The sequence below is a fragment of the Gracilinanus agilis genome, chromosome 6, assembly GCF_016433145.1.
Source record: "Gracilinanus agilis isolate LMUSP501 chromosome 6, AgileGrace, whole genome shotgun sequence".
In the NCBI taxonomy this organism is placed as follows: Eukaryota; Metazoa; Chordata; class Mammalia; order Didelphimorphia; family Didelphidae; genus Gracilinanus; species Gracilinanus agilis.
The window spans coordinates 109,118,063-109,143,678 of record NC_058135.1 but is presented as its reverse complement, the minus strand read 5'-3'; positions in this window follow the sequence as shown (position 1 = coordinate 109,143,678).

Genomic DNA, 25,616 nt, shown 5'->3' with positions numbered 1-25,616 from the left:
CCTATTTATTTTTCTCCACATATCAATTTAATCTAATTTTTCAAGGACTTCATTCACCTCTCTTACCTCTTTCTTATTTATTTTTTGGTTTGATTTATCTAGATCTGATAGAGGAATATTTAAATCTCCCACTAGTATGGTTTTACTATCTATTTCCTTCTTGAGCTCTGCCAGTTTCTCCTTTATGAATTTGGGTGCTATGCCACTTGGCGCATACATATTGAGCAGTGTTATTTCCTCATTGTTTATATTGCCTTTAATCAGGATGTAATGACCTTCCCTGTCTTTTTTAATCATATCTATTTTTACTTTGGCTTTGTCAGAGATCATGATAGCCACTCCTGCCTTCTTTTTTCATTTGACACCCAAAAGATTTTGCTCAAACCCTGAACCTTAAACTTGTGTATGTCCACCCTCCTCATATGTGTTTCTTGTAGACAACATATGGTGGGATTTTGGTTTCTAATCCACTCTTCTATTTGCTTCCGTTTTATGAGCGAGTTCATCCCATTCACATTTAGAGTTATAATCATCAGTTGTGCATTTGCTGACATTTTCGAATCCTCCCCTCTTCCTACCCCCTTTTTCCTTATACTTTTTCCTTTTAAATCAGTGGTTTGTATTGATCCGCTATCCCTTATCCTCTCCCTTGATTAACTTCCCTTTCTATCCCCTACCTTATTATTCTCCTCTTTTTGTTTTTAAAGGTCTTATGAATTCCCTCCCTCTTCTCCCCTCCCTTTTTTGACCTCCCCACTCCCCTGCTCCCCTTGGTTTATCCCTTCTAACTTTCTCAGAAGGGTTAGATAAGTGTTTTATGTCCCAATGGATAGTATATCTACTCTTCCCTGTCCGGGTTCATTACACTAAGAGTAAGGTTTGATTATTACCTCTTAATGCTCTCTTCCTCTCCTTATTATAATAGTATTTGTCCCCTCTCCTTCCATGCCCTCTTTGTGTGTAATAGAATATCCTATTTTCTTATTCACTCAAGTTTCTCTTGGTGTCCCCTGCTATTCACCCCCTTTTTCCCATCCCCCATGTCATCTTAGATTATTTAATGTTCCCCCCTCACCCTGTGAATTGTTCTTCTGATTACTATAATAGTGAATACTATAATAGAGAATAGAGTTCACTACAGAGAATTTTATATAACATTTCTCTACATAGTAATACAGATAAGTAGATCTCACTGAGGCCCTTAAAAAGGAAAATTTAAAAATTATAAGTTTTCTTTCTTTCCCCTCTGTTTCTTATTTACCTTTTCATGTTTCTCTCGATTTTTTGTGGTTGGATATCAAACTTTCCATTTAGCCCTGGTCTTTTCTGTGCAAATACCTGGAATTCTTCAATTTTGTTGAATGCCCATACTTTCCCTTGGAAATATATAGTCAATTTTGATGGGTAGTTGATCCGTGGTTGCAGGCCCAGCTCTCTTGCCTTTCTGAATATCGTATTCCAAGCCTTGCAGTCTTTTAGCGTGGAGGCTGCCAGATCCTGTGTGATCCTGATTGGTGCTCCTTGATATTTGAATTGTCTCTTTCTGGCTTCTTGTGAGATTTTTTTCTTTTACTTGTAAGCTCTTAAATTTTGCAATTATATTCCTGTGCATTATCTTATCTGGATCGAATGTTGCGGGTGTTCTATGGATCCTTTCAATGTCTATATTGCCATCTTGTTGTAGGACTTCAGGGCAATTTTGCTGAATAATTTCTTTTAGTATGGAGTCCAGGTTTCTTTTAATTTCTGGTTTTTCTGGAAGACCAATGATTCTCAAATTGTCTCTTCTAGACAGGTTTTCTTGGTCTGTCACTCTCTCATTGAGATATTTCATGTTTCCTTCTATTTTTTTCAGTCTTATGACTTTGTTTTATTTTTTCTTGTTGTCTTGAGAGATCATTAGCTTCTAATTGCTCAATTCTAGCCTTTAGGGACTGGTTTTCCTTTTCAATCTGGTCATTTCTGGTGTTCAATTTGCTTATCAGCTCATTTGATTTCTGAGCCTCACTTTCCAATTGCATGATTCTACCTTTTAAACTGTTATTTTCTTGCCAGATCTCTTCCATCTTCCTCAAAATCTCAGTTTTGAACTCTTCCATAGCTTGTGACCCATATTCCTTATTTGAGGAGGGTCCGGATGCTTGTTTGTTCTCCTTCTCTGTTTGCTCGGTTGTCTGTATTTTCTCTGTGTAAAAGTTGTCGAGTGTTAAAGACTTCTTTTCCTTGTTGTTAATCTTTCTCTTCTGAACTTCCGGAGTCTGGGTTGCCATCATTAGCCCAGCAGCTTCTCTGGTTTTTTCCTCGTGCTCAGCGACTGTCTGCGGTCTTTTGGCTCCTGAGGTCTGAGTTCTGGTTTTTTTCCAAGGTCAATCCCCCTGGTGGACCCCCTTGCTTGATCCTCTGCCATAGGTTTCTTTACAGGTCTCAGGGAGCTGCTTCCACAGTTGTATATCCCTCTGCACTGGTTCCCCACTCAGCGTTTCAGAGCCTTAGCTTGCGGCTGTGTCTGCCTCCACCCGTGCCTCTGCCTGGGCCTGCATTCTGTGCCCACGTTCAGAGTTCGTGCTGGTTCTTTAGCTTTTTTGGTACCTAAATCTTGCTGCTCTCAGGAACAGGCCCTGGAGCTGCCAATGACTTGATGGGTGCCCCAAACTTGCTCTATTTCTTTTTAGCTGGCTTTGGTGCTATAGATGGTATTTGTGGAGGGGGTGGGGGGTGTGGTTGCTCAGCGCATGATTTAATGAGAGCTGTTTCACCCCTTTATAGCATGGAAATGTCCTGATTCCACATACCTTCCACGCTGTAACCTGTTGTGGGGTTCCTCCGTTCGTCTGGACTTGTTTTTATGTCCCCTTGAGGAGTCTTGTATGTTTTCTTCAGGAGAGGTTAAGAGCTGCTTTTTACTCTGCCGCCATCTTAACCCGGAACTCTTCTTGCTTGGTTTTAAAATTTTTCCTTTCCCAGAGATCTGACAAGTATACTATTCTATGCTCCCCTAATTTACTTATAGTTTCCTTCTTTATATTCATGTTGTTCACCCATTCTGAGTTCATCTTGGTATAGGGTGTGAGATGTTGATCTAGATCCAAGCTTTCCCATATTGTTTTCCAATTTTCCCAGCAGTTTTTGTCAAATAGTAGTTTTTTGTCCCAAAAGCTTTTGGGTTAATTGTAGACTGTCTTGCTGAGGTTGCATAACCCATGTCTATTCCACTGATCCTTCCTTCTGTCTCTTTGCCGGTAAAATTTTTTTTTTCATTCTTTTTTTAACCCTTAACTTCTGTGTATTGGCTCCTTGGTGGAAGAGTGGTAAGGGTGGGCAATGGGTTTCAAGTGACTTGCCTAGGGTCACACAGCTTGGAAGTGTCTGAGGGCAGATTTGAACCTAGGACCTCCCATTTCTAGGCCTGACTCTCAATTCACTGAGTTACCCAGCTGCCCCAGTACCATATTGTTTTGATGACTACTGAATTACAGTACAGTTTAAGATCTGTTACTGATAAGCCATCTTCCTTCATATTTTTTTCATTACTACCCATGATATTCTTGATCTTTTCTTCCAAATGAACTTGGTTATAGTTTTTTTCTAATTCAGTAAAAAAAGGTTTTTTTGGTAGTTTGATAGTTATAGCTTTAAATACGTAAATTAATTTGGGTAGGATGGTCATTTTTATTATGTTAGCTCATCCTACCCATGAGCAATCAATGTTGTTCCAATTGTTTAGATCTAGTTTTAATTGTTTGGAAAGTGTTGTAGTTATATTCATATAATTCCTGTGTTTGTTTTGGTAGATAGATTCCTAAGTATTTCATATTGTCTAGGGTGATTTTAAATGGAATTTCTCTTTCTAACTCTTCCCTGCTGCAATGTTTTGGAAATATATAGAAATGCTAATGATTTATGGGCATTTATTTTGTATCCTGCAACTTTTCTAAAGTTGTTATTTATTCCCACTAACTTTTTATTTCATTCTCTAGGATTTTTTTAAGTAGACCATCATATTATCTGCAAAGAGTGATAGTTTGGTCTCCTCACTGCCTGTTTTAATACTTTCAATTTCTTTTTCTTCTCTAATTGCTACTGCAAATTTTTCTAGTACATTAAGTAATAGAGGTGATAATGGGCATCCCTATTTCACTCCTGATCTTATTGGAAATGCTTCAAATTTATCCCCGTTGCAGATGATTTTTGTTGATGACTTTAGATATATACCATTTATTATTTTTAGGAAAGGCCCTTCTACTTTACTTTCTAGTGTTTTCAGTATTAATGGGTGTTGTATTTTGTCAAAGCCTTTTTCAGCATCTATTGAGATAATCATGTGATTTCTGTTGGTTTGCTTGTTGACATGGTCATTTATGTAAATGGTTTTCCTAATATTGAAACATCCTTGCATTCCTGGTATAAATCCAACCTGATCATAATGAATAACTCTTGTGATCAATTTTTTTGCCAGTATTCTGTTTAAGATTTTTGAATATATGTTCATTAAGGAGAGAGGTCTGTAGTTTTCTTTCTCTGTTTTTAGTCTATCTGACTTTGGGATCAGTATGATATTTGTGTCATAAAAGGAGTTTAGTAGAATTCCTCCTTTGCTTATTATGTCAAAGAGTTTGTATAGTATTGGGATTAGTTGTTCTTTGAAGGTTTGGTAGAATTCACTTGTGAATCCATCTGTTCCTGGGGATTTTTTCTTAGGGAATTCTTTGATGGCTGGTTTGATTTCTTTTTCTAATATGGGGTTATTTAGTATTCTATTTCTTCTACTGTTAATCTGGGCAATTTATATTTTTGTAAATATTCATTCATATTACTTAGATTGCTATATTTATTAACATATAATTGGGCAAAATAATTTTTAATGATTACCTTGATTTCCTCTTTATTAGAGGTGAGATCTCTCTTTTCATCTTTGATATTGATAATTTGGTTTTCTTCTTTCCTTTTTTTTTTTAAACCCTTATCTTCTGTCTTGGAGTCAATACTGTCTTGGAGTCAATACTGTCAATACTGTGTATTGACTCCAAAGCAGAAGAGTGGTAAGGGTAGGCAATGGGGGTCAAGTGACTTGCCCAGGGTCACACAGCTGGGAAGTGGCTGAGGCCAGATTTGAACCTAGGACCTCCAGTCTCTAGGCCTGACTCTCATTCCACTGAACTACCCAGCTGCCCCCTCTTCTTTCCTTTTTAAATTAGATTGAGCAGTACTTTGTCAATTTTATTTGTTTTTATAAAGTACCAGCTTCTAATCTTATTTATTAATTCAATAGTTCTTTTACTTTAATTTTATTGATTTCTCCTTTAATTTTTATAATCTCTAATTTGGTTTTTAACTGGAGATTTCTAATTTGTTCCCTTTCTAATTTATTGATTTTCATTCCTAATTCATTGATCTTTGCACCCCTCCCCCCATGATTTGTTAATATATGCACTCAAGGATATAAATTTGCCTGAGTACTGGTTTAGCTGAATCCCAGAGATTTTGGAAGGATGTCTCATCATTGTCATTCTCTTCAATGAAATTTTTTATTATTTCTATGATTTGTTCTTTAACTTAACTGATTTCAGAGAATCATATTATTCAATTTCCAATTAATTTTGATTTGCCTGTCCATGTACCCTTACTAATTACTATTTTTATTGCATTATGATCTGAAAAGATTATATTTATTATTTCTGCTCTTTTGCATTTGTTTGCCATGTTTCTATGCCCTAGTACATGGTCAATCTTTGTGACTGTACTATGTGCAGCTAAAAAGAAGGTGTATTCCTTTTTGTCCCTATTTATTTTTCTACAGATATCTATTAAATCTAATTTTTCTAGGATTTCATTCACCTCTTTTTTCTCTTTCTTATTTGTTGTTTTGGTTTGATTTACCTAGATCTAATAGAGGAATATTTAGATCTCCCCCTTTAATAGTTTTGCTGTCTATTTTCTCCTTGAGCTCTGTCAATTTCTCCTTTAAAATTTGGATGCTATGCCATTTGGTGCATACATGTTCAGTACTGTTATATCTTCATTGTCTATACTACTTTTTATCAGGATTTAGTTACCTTCCCTTTCTCTTTTAATCAGATCTATTTTTATTGTGGCTTTGTCAGATATCATAATGGCTCCTCTTCCCTTCTTTTTCTCAGTTGAATCCCAATAGATTTTGCTCAAACCTTTAACCTTAACCCTGTGTATGTCTGCCTGCCTCATGTATGTTTCTTGTAGACAGCAAATGGTAGGATTTTGATTTCTAATCCACTCTGCTATTTACTTCTGTTTTATGGCCAAGTTCATCCCATTCACATTCAGAGTTATAATTATCAGCTGTGTGTTCTCCAACATTTGGATATCCTCTCCTAATTCTGCCCCTTCTTCTTACACTTTTTCCCTTTTAAACCAGTGGTTTGTTTTAAGTCAGCCCCCCTTATCCCCTCCCTTAGTTTACTTCCCTTTCCACCTCCTCCCTTTTTCCCCCTCTTTATTTTAAGGCCTAATGAATTCCCTCCATCCTTTCCTCCCCTCCCTTTTTTGACTTCCCCACCTCCCTACTCACCTTGTTTTATCCCTTTTGACTTTCTCAATAGGGTTAGATAGATTTCTATATCCCAATGGATATAGCTACTCTTCCCTCTCAGGACTAATTCCACTGAGAGTAAGGTTTAAATATTCCCTCTTAATGCTCTCTTCCTCTCTTTCTTATAATAGTATTCATCACCTCCCTTTCCCATGCCCTATTCGTGTGGTATGAAATATCCTATTTTTCTTATTCATTCAAGTTTCTCTTGGTGCCATCTACTATTCACCCCCCCTCTTTTTTCCCCCAGCATCATCTTAGACCATTTAGTACTCCAACCTCTCCCTATGAGTAATTCTTCTAATTACTATAATAGTGAATACAGTATTTGAAAATTACACATAACATTTCTCCAAATAGGAGTACAAATTATTTTATCTTATTGAAGCCCTTAAAGCAGCAAATTTAAAAATGAGATTTTTCTTTCTTTCTCCTCTGTTTCCTATTTACCTTTTTATGTATCTCTTGGTTTTTGTGATTGGATATCAACCTTTCCATTTAGTCCTAGTCGTTTCTGTGCAAATACTTGAAAATCTTCTATCTTGCTGATACCTGGAATTCTTCAATTTTGTTGAATGCCCATACTTTCCCTTGGAAATATATAGTCAGTTTTGATGGGTAGGTGATCTTTGGTTGTAGACCCAGTTCTCTTGTCTTTCTGAATATCATATTTCAAGCCTTGTAGTCTTTTAGTGTGGAGGCTGCCAGATCCTGTGTGATCCTGATTGGTGCTCCTTGATATCTGAATTGTCTCTTTCTGGCTTCTTGTAATATTTTTTCTTTAACTTGGAAGCTCTTGAATTTGGCAATTATATTCCTGGGGGTTGTCTTTTCAGGGTTTAGTGTAGAGGGTTATCTATGGATCTTTTCAAAGTCTATTTTGCCCTCTTTTTGAAGAACATCAGGGCAGTTTTCTTGGATAATTTCTTGTAGTATGGAGTCCAAATTTCTATTGTGAGCTGACTTTGGCACTTTAGGTTGTGTGAGTCTGTGTGTGGTGGGGTTGATCAGCTCACATTTTAGTGAGAGCTATTTCACCCCCTTATATTATGGAAATGTCCAAATCCAATATACCTTCAATGCTCCAACCTATTGTGGGGTCCCTTCATTCATCTGTATTTGTTTTTTGTGTCCTTTTGAGGTGTCAAGTGTAGGTCAGTTAGGAGAGATAAGCACCCTGCTTCCACTTTGCAGTCATCTTAACCCAGAAGTCTTGGAAATAATTTTTTAAAAGTCAATTTTCCATATTATATCATATTTTTTAAGTGATTGAAAAGACACTTTGTAATGTAATACCCAACAATCTCCACAGTGGAATCTACATTTTAGCTTTTTTAGATAGTCAAGAAAAGAAAGTATATAAAAATAATGTTATTGTTTTTTTTTCAAATATGGCCCTAATTCCTAAACTTAATCATTTTTGTAACTCCACAAATATTTTCTATGCATTTTTCTAGTCAAATGTCTGTCAAATGTCTAAAGAAATTTTGGTCTATTCTGTTACATTTCCTGTGATATATATAAGACTGTACCTATTCTGGTCATATCATTTAACTTCTGCCTGCCTTGGATTCCTCAATTAGAAAGTGGGGATAATAATAGCACCTTAAATCCAATATTTTGGTTCAGATCGAATGAGGTAATATTTATGAAGTGTTTACCTCAGAGTCTAGCACAAAGTAGGTATTTAACAAATGCCTATTTCTTTTCTTTCAATAAAAATAATCTTTATTATTTTAAAATATTTCCACTGATAAATTAAAACAAATATTACAGAGTAGTATAATGTTAAGCAGGAATTGGTATGTCTGTTACATTATTTCCATATACATATATCTTAAATTTGTTTTTATTATTTTAAAGATAAGAAGAATGGAGACCTTGGAAATATGATTGTATCATTGTGGGAAATCCTGATGTGAAAACTGATAAAGATGTATTATTAAATAAGAGATTATTTTTTAATTTTTTTAAATTTATTGTTTTATTTTTAAATATTTTTCCATGTTTACATGATTCATTTTTCCCCTTCCCCCTCCTTGACCCAACAAGCAATTCTACTGGATTGTACAAATGTTATCAATAAGAGAGTATTTTGGAACAATTGAAAAATTGCCACTTGCCTAAGGCCATTCAGCCAGGATATGTAAGAGGCAAAACTTGAAATCAGCTGACCTTCTATCCATTGAAAGACAGTAATAATTTAAAGTTTAAAAAACAGCTCAAAATTTTCAATAAACTTTCTGTATCTTAGGACAGTACAAATATTATTTCCTCCATTTTATAGTTGGGGAAATAAAAGTTTAGACACAAGTATGTAGTGTTATTCATTGTCCCCTCAACATCTATCACATTGCTTTCCACATTAAAGGTACTTAACAAATGATTAAATCATTACTAAATCTCATTACAGCTTTGCCTCTAATTTGCTGTGAGATCTTGACCAGGTCCCCTGACTAAATCTTTAACAGTCTAAGTAGCCTCATTTGTAAAATAGCACATTTAGCATCTAGCTGAGCTTTAAGGATGCTTTCAGCAATAATAATGCTTTTCTTTTGCTCCACTTGCTCCCAAGATGAACAGAGGTAGAGGTGGATTTGAACTCTACCTAAGTCCAGTTTTAGCTCCTAGTCATTTATAAGTTATATATATATATGGCAAGGAACACATGGAATGTGGATAGAGTAATTTTCTCTAAGAATGGCTGGATAAAAGGAAACTTCTTAGGAGAAAAAATAAAATCCTCACAATCTTCAATATCTGTTGTCCTTTACTCTATGAGATAAGTGCCCATGTTGATAAAGAGCTGATCAAGTAGGGGAAAAATCAGAATCCTTTCTGTAGGACTAGAGAAGATAGCTACAGAGGGGAAGTATTCTGAAATAACTTATTCCACACCATCATCTTTCATTTTGTGTTTAATGCTCTCAATCACTCTTGGTAATGCAAGACACCATATGTTGGGTTACACCAGCATCAAATTAACAGCTAAAACATATTCCCCATTCTATATGATTACTGGGCAATCATTCTCTGTAATCTTTTAAAGTGCTATTTGAAAAACAACTGGGGAACTCTCAAAGAAAATCTAGTAAACAGAGATTTGTGATATATGCATTCAGCAGTTTGACTGTGCAAATAATGACATATTACTCATTAGAAGGGTTTTTCATCACGAGAGTTGTTCATCTGCGTAGATATAATTGCAATGTCTCCTTAGGGAAAAGAAAAAACAAACTTTGTTGCCTTTATCTCCAGTCAGAAGCAACTATGAAATGCATTTCATCCAAATAAGAAAAATAAAAGGGAATAAAAGTGTTGTAGACAAATCAAAGTGGGAAATCAACAGAAACCCAAATGTTTTCCAGAGGCTTAAAGGTTTCTGTGTATTTGTGGCTGATGTGGAATGAGTTTAGGCCTGAAGGAAGATGAAAGTGTACAGATGTCACTCTGAATAAAAACAAACTAATAGTTTTTTGTTACAATTCCATAGCTGTGAGGCTGGAAACAAACAGAAATATTACCACAATTTTTATCTGCCAGGTACGTAAGGTATATGGCAGTTGACTACTGAGTCATATCCCCACCTTATACTTGAGGCTTACGCAAAAGGTTTGCCATGAATGGAACTCTAAACATGGTGATTTCACTCTAAATTACTCTGATTACGCTCTGATAACACATCAGTAATTTTTTCTTGCCTTTTGATTTCATTTTCTGCTTTTTTTATGCATTCTTTAGACAAAAAATATTTTCCTTTAGCACATGATAATAGATAACATTTATTTTTCAGTTTCAAGGTTTGCAAAGGACTTTACAACCAAATAAGGTTGTCGTGAGGATCAAATATTACTATATACAGAAGGCCTTAGCGGTCATATAGTTTGACATGCATGTCAACTATTTTTATTATTCCATACATTGTCTTCATAATTGTATTCCCCCATTACATTTATTTTGTCTTATTTAATGTATTTTAAAAGTTCTACTTAGTTGCCTATGTCATCTCCCTAAGGATTAGCACTTTTTTTTTTTGGTCTTTTTACTTCCAGACTGGCTTTGTGACCCTGGGGCAGTCACTTAACTGTTTTCTTCAGTTTCCTCAATTATAAAATGAATTGGAAAAGGAAATGTTAAATTATTCCAGTATTCTTGCAAAGAAAACACCAAATGGTTTTCTGTAGAGTCAGCTATGACTGAATGAAAACATCAATTTATGTTGTTATTCTTATTATGTATATATTATATATATTTAATTTATAAAAATGAAGTTGATGTGTATTGACAAATATTTCAATCTTTCAAAGATTCTTTTGCTCTGCAAAGATGAGTGAATTCCTATTCAGGACCACCCTTTAAGGAAAAGCTTCCATTCAAGTCCAGTTCTTCTGTCCATACTTAGCTATGGACTCTCTAAAGTTTTCCATCTTGCCACAGCTCAGAAGTTAACCCTTCCCTCTGATTTTCACCTTGCTTTTAGGTGTTTCCCTCTCCTATTAAAATAGTGATATTTCTTGTATTCTTATTCCCAGACTTAGTACAATACATTGCACATAGTAATCATCTGATAAATGTTCTCTGTTTCTGTCTCTGCCCCTTGCTCCTTTTTCCTCACTTTCTCTTTTACTTTCTCCTTCTCTCTTCCAAAAACAAGACACATATATTAGATTATACTTGAAAAATAAACTTGTTAGCTTTTATAACAATATATGCATTTATGAATAACCCAACACATTAGAAAAAGAGAACACTCCATCTATTTCCCTTCTTGCACTACTTTTTGTTTTCTTATATGCATTAAAAATTGGTTTCATAACAATGCTGTAAGTTAGGTATATAGATATTATTGTTTTCTTAAAAGAGATGAAAAAACTGAGAGTCAAGAGACGTTAGGTAGATTTCTGTAGTCCCACAGCTAATGCTTATTTGCTTGAGGGATTTGAACCCTATCTTTCTTGTTCCAAGTCTGTCATGTTTTCCATTATTCTATACCACATTGTTTGTCCAAGCCATGGCTACCTGTGATATTTAATAAGATAGAAACTTTCTCTACTCCCCTCCATTTCCCAACCTCTTTTTTCATGAAAGACAGAACATTCTATTAGCTAAATATTTCCAATCATTTAGTTGGAGAGTTAAAAATGGTCATCTAATACAACACACATTTTACAAATTAAGAAACTAAGGCCATAAAAGGTTAAGTGTCATATCTAAGTTACAAACCAGTTAGAGGTTCAGAGAAGACTAAATCTTAAATCCTGAATTCCTAGTTCAATGTATATTTTTATTTAATATCATTACAGAATACAATAGACAGACTTGAATAAAGAAATATATCTTTGTTTTTAAAAAGTTATTTTTTAACAAAGACTTTGCCAGTAACAAGTAGCACTTAGCAACAACTACGTATAGATTCTTCCACTTTTTAATCTCATTATCTTGGTTTCAAAGTTAAAATATAGCTTTAAATCAATTTTATTTTTCATACATTTACTCTCCCATATAGTTAGGCGTCTTTCATATTTCATAATTTAAACTTCACTGAACTCTCTTACATTAAAGATTTGAAATCTGGCAAGTTGAGGTCAGAGTGAGGAGGAGGAAGTTTATTAGTAATGACAGTGAAAAGAGATGCTCTTTTTTGGAAATGATGTTAGAAAAAATGGAGGAGGGGAAGAACTCTGGTTTTCTTGGAAGCAAAGGATGACTAAAAAGATAAAAAATAAAATTTATCAGAGTGAGAGTCAGGCCTAGAGACAGGAGGTCCTGGGTTCAAACCCGGCCTCAGCCACTTCCCAGCTGTGTGACCCTGGGCAAGTCACTTGACCCCCATTGCCCACCCTTACCACTCTTCCACCTATGAGACAATACACCAAAGTACAAGGGTTTAAAAATAAATAAATAAATAAAATTTATCACACAGAACTCTCAGAATATAATACTTGAATAGTAATTTGTGGAATCTTGATCAGGGACGTGCCACATTAGGCACTGGTCCACTCATAACAGAAAGCTATATGGCCACCTACTTTTTGAGGAAGTTTAGGATGGTTGCAAAATTGAACTAAGTGAGGGACTTCTAGCTTATGAAGGTTTCTTACAAGTTGCTCCTTATAACCTTCTTGATGCTTCATTTTTCCTCCATATTTTCTTGTTTTGGACTTAGGTAGTCTAACTTAAATTCTACATCAGATCTCATTCAACCTATATGCAAAATCATATTAGCTTATAGCAATTCTCCTCATCTAAAGGGCCAATAGCTAGAAAAAATACATGTATGATCATATATATGCCTGCTTTGGCAATATACATAAATGTAATGCGTACATATATATATACATGTATATATAAACATACATATAAATATATATATATATATATATACACACATCTTATATAAGCAGAGAATAGTCCTCTGCCTGGCTCTGTCCATTATTGCTTTTTGTTTTGTTTTAGTGAATAAAAATACTTAAGATGAAGTATGACAATGGTAGATATCAATTTTTGAGACATGAAAAAGGAATATATAGGAGTATATCTTTTTTTAAGTTATTTTTTAACAAAGACTTCTTCCTCTAACATCTATTTTCTGTATGACCATGTGCAACACATTTCTTTCTCCACGCCCCAGGGCTGAGGACTTGATAGCCCATATCCATAGTAGAAGCTTCCTATGAAATTAAATCTGTTGTCACCTCCTTTCCATGATGCCACCTTAAATTCTGAAATTTAAAAATAAATCGCAACATTTCCCCAATACTTTCAAAATAGTAGGATCAAAGTTTGATTGACTTTTTCAAGTCAATTTCAAGTACTCCGATTTGAGTCCCCTTTGCCTAGATGGGCCAAGTGTAGAAGGACTCTTGCACTGAACGGTCCTTAGGTGGTTTTGTGAGCATGTGTCTTAGAACACAAGAATCTCCTTTCTTGATTCATTTTCTGGCACCTGACGATTGGCCAATGACAGCTTGATAAATCAGAGAAATTTATGATACCAATATACCAATCTTCCAGTACCTGACACCTTAGTTCCTGAAGCTTATCTCAAATTTCTTATATTGTCTGTGGTATATATATATATATATATATATTCTTAGCTGTGTCACAAACTGTGAACAGATCTTCCTTTGTACACTGGTTTTCCTAGAAAAGTGACCTTATTAATGGCCAAAAAAATCATATGATGCAATGGATTGTAAGGGTGCAGAGTTTTAGACTTGGAGAAAGAAAGAATTATATATCAATCCTACCTCAGCTGCTTCTTAAGTGAGTGACTTTGAGCATATTATTTAATAGGGCATCTAGGTGGCTCAGTGAATAGAGGTCCAATACAGGAGATGGGAATTGTTAGGTTCAAATCTTACCTAAGACACTTCTTAGCTAGGTGATTCTGGGCAAGTCCCTTAACCCCAATTACCTCACCCTAACAATTCTTCAGCCTTGACACCAATATTTAGTTTTGATTCTAAGGAAGGGTAAGGATTTAAAAATTTTAAAGTTATTTTAACCTCTCACACTCAGTTTACTTACCTCTAAAGTGGGAATATATTTAGAAGGGTTATAATAAAGATCAACTGAGATAGTATAGTTAAAATGTTTTGTAAAATGTAAAGCAAAATATGTATTAGCAGTCATCATCATAATGACAGAAATCAATGAGGTTTAATTATCATCTAGATGTAGATACCTCTCATCCCTAGACTCTTCCCTCTATCCATATCAAGTTTCCTATTTGAATTTTTAAACCTAGTGTCCAGGAGATATCTTAAACTCAGCCTATCCAAAACTGAACTTATTATCTTTCCTCCTAAACCCTTGCATCCTATATAATTCCCTATTTCTTCCAAAAGCACCATAATTCTATCAATGTCTAATATTTGTAATCTTTACATTCCCATTGATGCCTCTCCCTTGACCTACATATACAACTGATCACCAAATATGCCTTTTCTACCTTCACAACAGCTCTTACATTGGTCCCCCTCTTATTACTTACATAGCTCCCACAAAAGAAGTCCTCATAATCTCTTAGCTAGATTAGAGCTACATCCTTATAACTACTCTTTTTGTTTCGAGTTTCCCAACTCTAGTCCATCCTACACACGACTACCAAAATAATTTTCCTAAAGTACAGATCAAATTGTGTGACTCACATATTCAATCAGCTCCAGTAGCTTCCTCCCACTTCTAGACTATAGGTCCATTATAGTGTCATGAACCCCTTTTGGCAGACTGGTGAAACATCTGAGAATATTTTTTAATTGATCATAAGTGCTAAGTTTCTGAAAGTAAAGATATGTTTTTCCCTTCCAAGATGACAAACTTCCTGAAAACTTTATTCTAGAACAAAATATAAATACCTCTATTTTGCTTTAAAAGCTCTATATAACCTGTCAGACCTATAGGAAGGGAAAGAATTTAAGACCAAGCAAGAGAAAGAGAACATTATAAGATGTAAAATGGATAATTAAAATTATATTAAACTTAAAAGGTTTTGTACAGACAAAACCAATGCAACCAAAAATAGAAGGGAAGCAACAACATGGGAAAAAATTTTTTATAACAAAAATCTCTAACAAAGGTCTAATTTCTCAAGTTTATAAGGAACTATGTCAAATGTACAAAAAAATCAAGCCATTCCCCAATTGACAAATGGTCAAGGAACATGAATGAACAGTTTTCAGACAAAGAAATCAAGACTATCAATAATCACAATGAAAAAAGTGTTCAAATCCCTCCTGATTAGAGAAATGCAAATCAAAATAACTGAGGTACCACCTCACACCTAGCAGATTGGCCAATATGAGAATAAAGTAAAATGATAAATATGGGAGGAGACATGGCAAAATGAGACACAACTACATTGCTGGTAGAGTTGTAAATTGATCCAAATGCAATTTGGAATTATGCCCAAAGGGTTTTTTTTAATTTTAATAATTTTTTTATTTTTAGAAAAAATTTCCATGGTTACATAAGTCATGTTTTTACTTTACCCTTCACCCCCTTCACCCTCCCATCCCCCTCGTCCCCTCTTTTCCCCCCTTCCGCCCCCCCCAGCTAATTCCCATTTCCTCTGGTGTGGTCAGTCAAGACTTATTTACACATTATTGATAGTTACATGGGTGTGGTCTAAAATGTGTATTGGTTCCAAGGCAGAAGAGCAGTAAGGGTTAGGCAATGGGAGTTAAGTGACTTGCTCAGGATCAGACATCTGGGAAGTGTCCAAGATCAGATTTGAACCCAGGACCTCTTATCTCTAGGCCTGGCTCTCAATCCACTGAGCCACCCAGCTACCCCTTCCTAAAGGGTTTTAAATGACTGCCTGCCCTTTGATCCAGCAATACCACTACTGGATTTGTACCCAAGAGAGATAATAAAAAAGTGTTTACAAAAATATTCATAGCTATGTTCTTTGTCATGGCAAAAAAAACCCTGGAAAATGCAGGGTTGTCTCTCAATTGGGGAATGGCTGAACAAATTGTGATATATGATGAAGATAGAATAGTATTGTGCTGTAAGGAATGATGAACCAGAGGATTTCTATGTGAACTAGAAAGACCTCCATGAACTGATGCAGAGCAAAAGGAGCAGAACCAGGAGAATATTGTGCACAGAAAGTGAAATACAGTGGAACAATCAAACATAATTGACTTTGTGACTAATAGCAATGCAATTACCTAGGACAACCTCGAGGGACTCATGAGAAAGAGTGCTATCCACATCTAGGGAAAGAACTGTGGGAGTGGAAGCACAGAAGAAAAGCAAATGATTTATAACTTGTTTATAGGGGTGTATGATTTGGGGTTTTGGTTTTAAAAGATTATTCTATTACAAAAATGAATAATATGAAAATAGGTATCAAGTGATAACACATGTATAACCCAGTGCAATTTTTTGTTAACTGTAGGAGCAAGGATGGAAGAGGGGTGGAAGACAACATGAATCATGGATCCATGGAAAAATATTTAAATTTTTTAAAAAAACTTTAAAAGCTCCATATAATCTGCCTTAACTTTCCTTCCCTGCCTCATTGGATCTTATTTTCCAATCCAACCAAACTAATTATTCCTGACTCACTACATTCCATTTCCATGTCTTTGCATTGGACTTCATCCATCCCTAGAATGTCCTCCTTACCTTGGCATCAGGGACTCCCTCTGTTCCTTTAGAACAGTGACGAGCAAACTACAGCCAACGGGCCAGATGTGGCCCCCTGAAAAGTTCTATCCAGCTGCTTAATATTATTCCTAATCTGACAAATACAGTGAGTAGGATACAATACAATGAAACTTCGAAAGAGTTGCCTTAGAAACAGACTGACAGATGAGCATTTCCTTTCCTTTGGCCCCTCTTTAGAAAGTTTGCCCTTCACTGCTTTAAAAGGTTGAATGTGATATTCAACATGAAGCATTTTCTGAATTCCTGTTTCCCAACAAATTGTTAGTTTTCTCCCTCTCAAGATATCTTTTAATGAACAATGATATAGCTATTTATTAACTTTGTTGTATATATTTTTATGTGTGCTTATTGTCTCCCCCATTAGAATATAAAGTCATTACAAGCAGGGACTGTTTTAATCTTTCTATTTATGTATAGGGAGCCTGCCATAGCATCTGACACATAGTAGGTACTCAATGACTTGTTGACTGACTAATATCATGCAACCAGATGATATAATTACAACACAGAATCCCATGGAAAAAGAAGTGACAATATAATACTTTATTTCGAAATTGAATATATACAAAAAAATTGTAACCCTTACTTTCTGCCTTAGACTCAATACTGTCCGTTGGTTCCAAGGCAGAAGATCAGGAAGGGCTAGACAAATGGGGCTCAGTTGCTAACCCAATGTCACACAACTAGGAAGTGTCTCAGGTCAAATTTGAACCCAGGATCTCCCATCTCTAGGCCTGGCTCTCAATCCACTGAGTTACCCAGCTGCCCCCATACTTTAAATTTTCTTGTGAGCTGTGTAACAGATCTGGAAGGTAAGTATTCCAGATTTTATTTTTTCCCACTTTAGAAAGGAAGAAAGGTAAGACGAAAGGAATAAGTATTTAATGTGCCTCCTATGTGCCGATCACTGCAGTAAGTACTTTACAAATGTCATCGCATTAAATCCTAACAACAGAACTCTGTGAGGTCCTTGCTGTTCCACATTTCACAGGCTCAGGAAGCCAAGTGACTTGTGCATAGCCAGATAGCAAGGAAGGAGGAAAGAAGGTGATTTAAAGAAGCCATCGGAGTGTCAATAGCACTGGAATTGAGACTCATAAGGATTCTGAAAAATGTGGTTGAGGATAAAGTAAAATATTATGGGATTACAGAAACACGGAAGGCAGAATTTTCATTTTGGAAACCAAATAGCCAGCAGTTTGGTCTGGTTGGAAATACATGGATGGGAATATTAGTAATAAAACATATCTGAAAATGCAGGTTAGAGCCAAATTGCATAGGTTCTTAAATCCTGAACTAAGATGATTATTCTTTAGGAACTACTGTAAATTTGAGCCGAGACATGACTCCATGGATTGGCACTCAGGATTGTGATTTTGACACTTGTGTGGAGTATAAATTATAGAGAGAGGAAAGATGATATATTATAATGAACTATATTATACTCCCTTTGTAAGTTCCTTGATATAAGCATAGTGTCTGACACCTAATAGGCACTTAATAAATATTTATTGATTAGGAGCAGCTAAAAAGCTCAGCAGAGAACCAGGCCTTGAGATGGGATGTCCTAGGTTCAAATTTGACCTCAGATGCTTCATAGACGTGTGACTGGGCAAGTCACTTAACCACCTTTGCCTAGCCCTTACTGCCCTTTTGCCTTGGTACTGATACTAAGTATCAATTATCTATTGATAGACAAATAAATTGATTGAAACGGTTCTAATATTCATGAAAAAAGAGAGAAGATGACAATTGCTCTAGTGGTGGCCACAGAGAAGAAAGAAGGCAATAAATATATGAAAGAATATACAAATAGAATCAAGAGTCTTAAAGATGTACTTGATGTGGGAGTTAAGGGAGAAATAAGAATCAAAAGTGACATGGGATTTAGAAGCTTGAATCAATAGGTGGATGGTGTCAACCTAATCAGAAATAGGCAAATTGATAGTTCAGGAAGATGAGTTCTGTTTGATTGGGCACATGTTTTCTGAAAAAACACATCAAGATGGAAATGTCCTATTGAGAGCTAGTGATGTTCATAAGAAATTTGATGCTGCAGGATTAGAGTTTAGGAGAAATATTAGAAGATAGAAAGAGTTGAGAATCATCTATACAGAGGTCATATTTGAACCCATATAAATGAAATTGTAATTCAGCTTAATTCAACAAATCCTTATTAAGCATCTGTCATGAAAATCACCTTGAAAGACAGTGATGACTTTTCATGTTGTAGATAAATAAGGAGGTATGATATACTGGAAAAAAAATCAGAAATGCCAGTAAAGCAGGCAAATGGTCAGTGCACATGTAATGAATACTCCCATCATGCGTTATTACCACAACATGATAAAATTAGAAACAAATTGCATCAATAATAATCAGGGGCTCATACTGTGATTATTACCACAGTACCCTCAGCTCTAAGTTGCAAAAATGATTCATTGCCATTCAATTCAGGATAATCATGAGTGATTATTTTATCCCTAAACCTACATTAGATGACAGGAGATGAAATTGAAGGCCTACTAAAATCTCAATGGAAAAAAAATGAACAAGTTAAAGTCTTAACATTTTTTCACTTGGCTATGGAAATTCTACCTAATAATGTAGTGGGAGATAAAAATGCTGTCTCATACGATTTTAGAAATGGAGATGGGCAGCCTTAGACTGGAAGGTAGAACTCTTTCTTTGCTGGATGGTGTGAATATAACTAGAAAAAGAATTGTAAATAAAAAGAATGATTCCAAAAAGCTAGCATTTAATCTAATAATCATGAACAAATGCATTATTCCATAAGATTGGGTAAAATGTTTAAAAACATTTCAGGAACTACCCCAAATCATATATTCAGAGGCCACTGACACAATAAGAGTCATAAAGGAAAAGCTGAATATATCAACAAAAATTGCCAAAGGCCTAAGGTCTTTAACAATTTAATAAAGACATGCCAACTATTATTAGAAAACTGCCTCTATCAGAGTGACGAATAAGATCAAAAAGGAAACATATTCTAAGTGCTGTGAGAAAATTAGAACACTAACACATCGAGGGAGGATTTATAACCTAATACATTTATTCTGGAGAGCAATCTGGAACAAGGCCCAAAGGGCCATAAAGCTATGGATACTTTTTTTTTTTTTAAACCCTTACCTTCCGTCTTGGAGTCAATACTGTGTATTGGCTCCAAGGCAGAAGAGTGGTAAGGGTAGGCAATGGGGGTCAAGTGACTTGCCCAGGGTCACACAGCTAGGAAGTGTCTGAGGCCAGATTTGAACCCAGGACCTCCCATCTCTGGGCCTGACTCTCAATCCACTGAGCCACCCAGCTACCCACTATGGATACTTTTTAACACAGTAATACTACTGCTAGATCTGTATCTCAAAAGAAATTCAAGAAAAAGGGACAAAAGAACATCTTTATACAACAATATTTAGAGTACTTCCTTTGGTAGTGGCAAAGAATTGGAAAATGAAATGTCCACCAGTTGGGAAATGGCTGAATGATATGTATTTGTCCTAAGAAATGATGAACAGGATGATTTCAGGACATCCTGGATAGACTTCTATGATACAATACAACATGAAGTGAGCAGAATCAGAAAAAACATTTTGTACAGAAATGGAAATACTGTGAAGAATCTAATTATTATCAACAATGTAAGGATCCAAGACAACCCCAAAGGACTTACAATGACAAAAGTAATTCAAAGCCATAGAAGGAACTGTTGGAGTCTGAATACAGATAAAAGCATACCATTTTTCACTTTATTTCATTCATAATTTTTTTGTGTGTATGTGCCATAAATGTCTTCTTTCATGACACAGGGCAGAAGGAAATATGTGTTGCATGACAGCACTGGCATAACCTATATCAAACTATTTACTGCCTTGGGAAGAAGGGAGGAGGAGGGAGAAAATCTGGATAGCAAAATGTCAGATAACAATTGCTAAAAATTGTTTCTACATGTATATGTAATTGTACATGTTATTGAAAAAAATTAAAACAAAAAAATTAAGTTGTCTCAATTTGGAGCTTTTATACATAGCTGAAAACTTGGACAATACATTTGAATTCAGACAACATAGATAATGTTTGCAGAACAGAGCCTGGAAAAAATTATAACAAAAAATTGCTTCCCATAATTAGCATTTAAAAACAAAAGTAAAAGGCAATACAAGCAATGAGGGCAGGATAAAGAACAGCAACTTCAAATTATTTCCCTCTCCATAATCTAGAGAGAAGGTGCCACATCTAGGAGGATCAGTAGTAAAGGCAATTGAAGGATTTTTTGGAGAAGGGAGTCTAGTTCTGGGCAACATGCAGATACTTCATCATTCTATACTATCACAGGCCCACTTAGGGGGATTTTGGTTGCCCCTTTGGATGCAGTATTAGCCATGCCTTTTCTTTTCCTCATTAGTAATATTCCCTCATATCTGTGTTTTAGTAGTGTTGGAGGCCTGAATATGCTACTTTCTGAGATGGAATCCAGAAAGATCTGTGTAGAAAACAGATATGAAGGGGAAGCTAAATGGTTCAGTGGATTGAGAGCCAGACCCAGAGACTGGTCAAATATGGCCTCAGATACTTCCTAGCTATGTGACCCTGGGCAAGTTACTTTTCCCCAACTGTCTACCCCTAACTGCTCTTCTGCCTTGGGACCAAGACACAGTATTTATTCTATAACAGAAGGTAAAAGTTTGAGAAAAAAAGTAGACATAAATTATGGCTGAGGCTTTAAAAAAATAGGGAGCACAATTATAAAAATAAACAAAAACCAGATAGACATAGAAGGATAAGAAACCATATAAATAGGCACATGGCATTTGAGAGAAACAATGAAGAAATTTAATGGTTTGGAATGAAGGATCTAGTCAGAGCAAAATATAGACATTGAGTTCTTGCCTGCTCATGTTACCAAATATTTCTCTCAAATTATATATTCTTATAAAATCAGTTTTTGTTGAGAGCACTACGTGTTGACAAGTTTTAAATATCAAAGACAACTAATTTTGAGATCTTTCCTTAGATCATCTTTTTGCAAAATACCAAAATCAAGAAGTTCATTAGTTTAAAGGGCTCTAGAAACAAACTGAGGGTTCTAAGATAGTTGTTAGTTTGCATTGGATGTTTTGGTGTAACATTAGTTTGAAATTGGTCATTTAAATACTCCAGTGACTACAACCAGTCCAGATCTTAGACTAGAGGCAACTTGGAAAAAAAAAAAAGGAAAATCATGATTTTTTTTTTTCTCAACTTTTGCTAGAATGAAAAGTATTTGATTAAGTGTATCCTGAATGCTGATCTTAAGTAGAAACATTTAAAGTTGCCTGGTTAGCTAATTCTTTATGCCAAATACACCAAGAAGTCACTCATTCTTTTGTCAATAAGGCAAGTCTTGAACAAATTAGCATAGCTAATCTTTAAGCCTCATTAAAATAATGCAGAATTTCTGGGCATGTAATTTCCACAAATGTATAAAAAATATCCAAGAAGTTTCATCTTGGACATTATTTTTCTTTTCAGTTGCTGATATATGTTTGATTTCTTCCCAAGATAATGAAGTAAATCATTTTTTTCTTATTAGATCACAATTGATTTGTTATGTTGGTACAATTTTCCTTTTAAAAGACAGCATCATCTATTTTAAAGTTTAATGTTTTGTTAGAAAAGGAATATAGTTTTACTGATTGAATGGAGGCTTTTGCTCTAGTACCTTCATTTTTTTCCTTTTTCAATAATGAGTCAGTTAAAATTAATTTTCAGGTTTTCAAATTTAAATTAATTTAAAATTAAAAAATAGGGATGCAGCATGATCATTAGTGGTCAATGAAAAAATGAAATGTGAAGAATCAGAGAACATATCATTTTGAACTAAGAATATGTTGACAATAAAATAAAAGTATTAAACTAAATAAAATCAATGGAAATTAAATCACTCAACATTGACTGAACTTTCCATTCATTTGTAATCATGAGATAAAGAAGAAAGGACATAATTTATATTATTAGGTAGTAGCTTCCAAGAAAGTATTCATTTTCACTTCTAAGCAAAGATCTTCACAACCTGTTTAGATTTCTCTTTGAATTCTATATGGGGACATAGAAGAATAGGACAATTTGACCTATATTACAACATTTCTTTTAACTGCTTCTCTTAGAATTCTTATCGGAGTTTTATGTCCTTTTAATTGAATTCTGCTGCTCTGTTCCTTATGATCTCTCTTTTGGTCTCTCACTTTGTGTCACCTAACTTGTGGTATTTTAGTATTTTTTCATATGTTCTAGATGTGATAACCTTCAACCCTTAAAAAAATTCTTTGTTCTGTTCAAAACGGTGATTGCATTGCTGGTTAGGAAACTTTGAGAGATATTGTGACCTTTGCCACAGCAAAAGTTTGACCAGTAAAACATTAGTCTCACTCTTTCCTCTGACTTCTCTACGTTAAAATAGCAATTTTAAGCAAATACCATACTGTAGTCCTACCATAAAATCTTAAGCTGAGAACTCATCTGCCATGGTGGTGTCCCTTGGTTCTAGAAATTCATGCTTTCAGAATGCAAGCTATGGTAGGTCTTGGGCAATTGGGCAGACTTGTGTTTGAGATTTGTGAAAGGCCACATCTGTTCTCCTGCCTACTTATGTTCAGAGAGGCTTATTATATATTAACTGTAAATGATACCTTTTTTGGTCAAAAATATTTTGAAGAACACTTATCAATTTGTAGATGAGTTGGATTTTGTGCCAATGGGGAAAGAACCCACACTGATATTGTAGTTAATATAGTCATTGAACAACTGGTTAGTTTTTTTTTGCTAGATGACCAAAGGCCTCTTTGTGAAATTATATGCTCGTCTACAGCATAATTATTTACTTAAGATTAATGCATATCTTTAATATTTACTTACTATAATGTGGAGCCCAATAATTGTAATCAATTGATTCAATTGATTATGTCAAGGGAGGTAATAAAGATAAGGGTCAAAATTTCAATGGCAGTATTGCAAAATGGATAAAGAGCTAGCTTGAGTCAGGAAAACCTTGGTAACACAAGTTGGCTGTGTCATTCTGGACAAGTCAGTTAAGCTGTTGAGTCCAGGAAATTTTCAGAGACTAAAAGTTGCATAGTAGATTCTGATCTGCATTGGCAGAGAGAGACTATCCTCTTAATATAAGTTCCTGTTCCAAAGAAGTCATGTTTCTCATGTCAGCTATGTAATCACAGGTAAGTTGCTTACATTATTAGTCTCCTGAAAAATTCACTGAGAGTCTCAACCCGAGGTTTATGAGCTAGGTGGGTTTTTTTGTTTGTTTTATCAATGTTTTACTAACTGCATTTCAATATTATTTGTTTTATCTGTAATCATTTTTTTATTTTTATACACTTGAAAGGTGTTCATTGGTTTCTTTGGATTACCTAAAAGAGTCCTTTTCTGTGAGAGAGGGAGAGGGAGAGAGAGAGAGAGAGGGAGACAGAGAGGGAGAAGGGAGGAAGACAGAGAGACAGAGACAGAGAGGGAGAGAGGGAAATAGAGTAATATGGAGAGAGAAACAGAGAGAAGGAGGGAGGGAGAGAGATGAAGAGATGGTGAGAGACAGAGACACAGACAGACAGAGATGGAGGGAGGGAAGAAGGGAGAGAGAGATGGAAAGAGAGACAGAGACACAGACACAGACAGACAAAGACAGAGAGGAGACAGAGAAAGAGAGGAGAGAGAGACAAGAGAGACAGCGAGAGAGAGGGAGGGAGGGAGAGATGGAGAGAGAGGGAGAGAGATAGCCTGACAAAGACAGAGAAAAGAAGGAGAGAGAGAGGAGTGAGAAGAATTTCTGTTCTAAAACTTCCAGTTTTATACATGAGTTGCTGATTCAGCATCAGTAAAAGAAATTTCTATACTAAGACGTTCCTACACCAATACAATCATAGGTCTAGAAAACGATTCTCCATCATCACTGAATATTAAAGGTTTGAGCAGTCAACAGAACAGATTCGTGATAAAAGAATGTTTCTGACTTTCCGAAGTCTAAGAGGCACAGTCACAGCAAGGTAAGCTATCTGGGGTACTGCTATAGTGACAGCTTCTGTTGTACTTCCACCCTTTCTTGACAAGTGATAATTGTTCACAAAAGAAAACTGAAAAGGCTTTTACTAGTGATAGGGCCCATAGGCACTCTTCGAAGGCCCATTCTGTTACTTTTCTTGGAGGGGGGATGTGAGAAGCAGACAGATCATCAATAACTTTAAAACATACTTCAGGGGGTCCTTATTAATTTATACAAATCATTGCAAACTATTCTTCTCATGAAGACCAGCAATAACAAACAGTGCACATCACATATCAGATCCCAATGTATTTGCTGTGATTGACTTTCCCAAGCACTAAGCTCTTTTCTACTCGCCCCAAGTTGCGGTTTTAGTGATATGTGTCAGGGGAGCCTGGTTAACCAAAGGTTTCACATTTTATTTACTGCCTCAGGGCCATCCAATTATACAATCTGGATTGTCAGAATAGAACTCTGGTAACTTTCCTGGGCTTTTTAATTTTTTTTTCCTCACAATTTGTACTCAATTCAGCAACATATGAGACTCTCTGTCCCCTAGTGCATTTCCACTCATCAGTTATTTCAAGAACTATACCTCTTAACTTCATTTTTAGTCAGAAATTAATCACTCATTGATTTGCTTTTTTCTACCTATCTCAATTTGTAATGAAACTCATGCAAGAATGAACATCTACATAACGAATTCTTTGTACATATAGGGCAATTGAAGTTCTGGGGATACCTACAAAGTTGTGTATCATGGGAAAAATGACTCTCGGTTTATACTTGGGGGAGCATTTTTGCATTTAAAACCCAGTTATGTGCAAT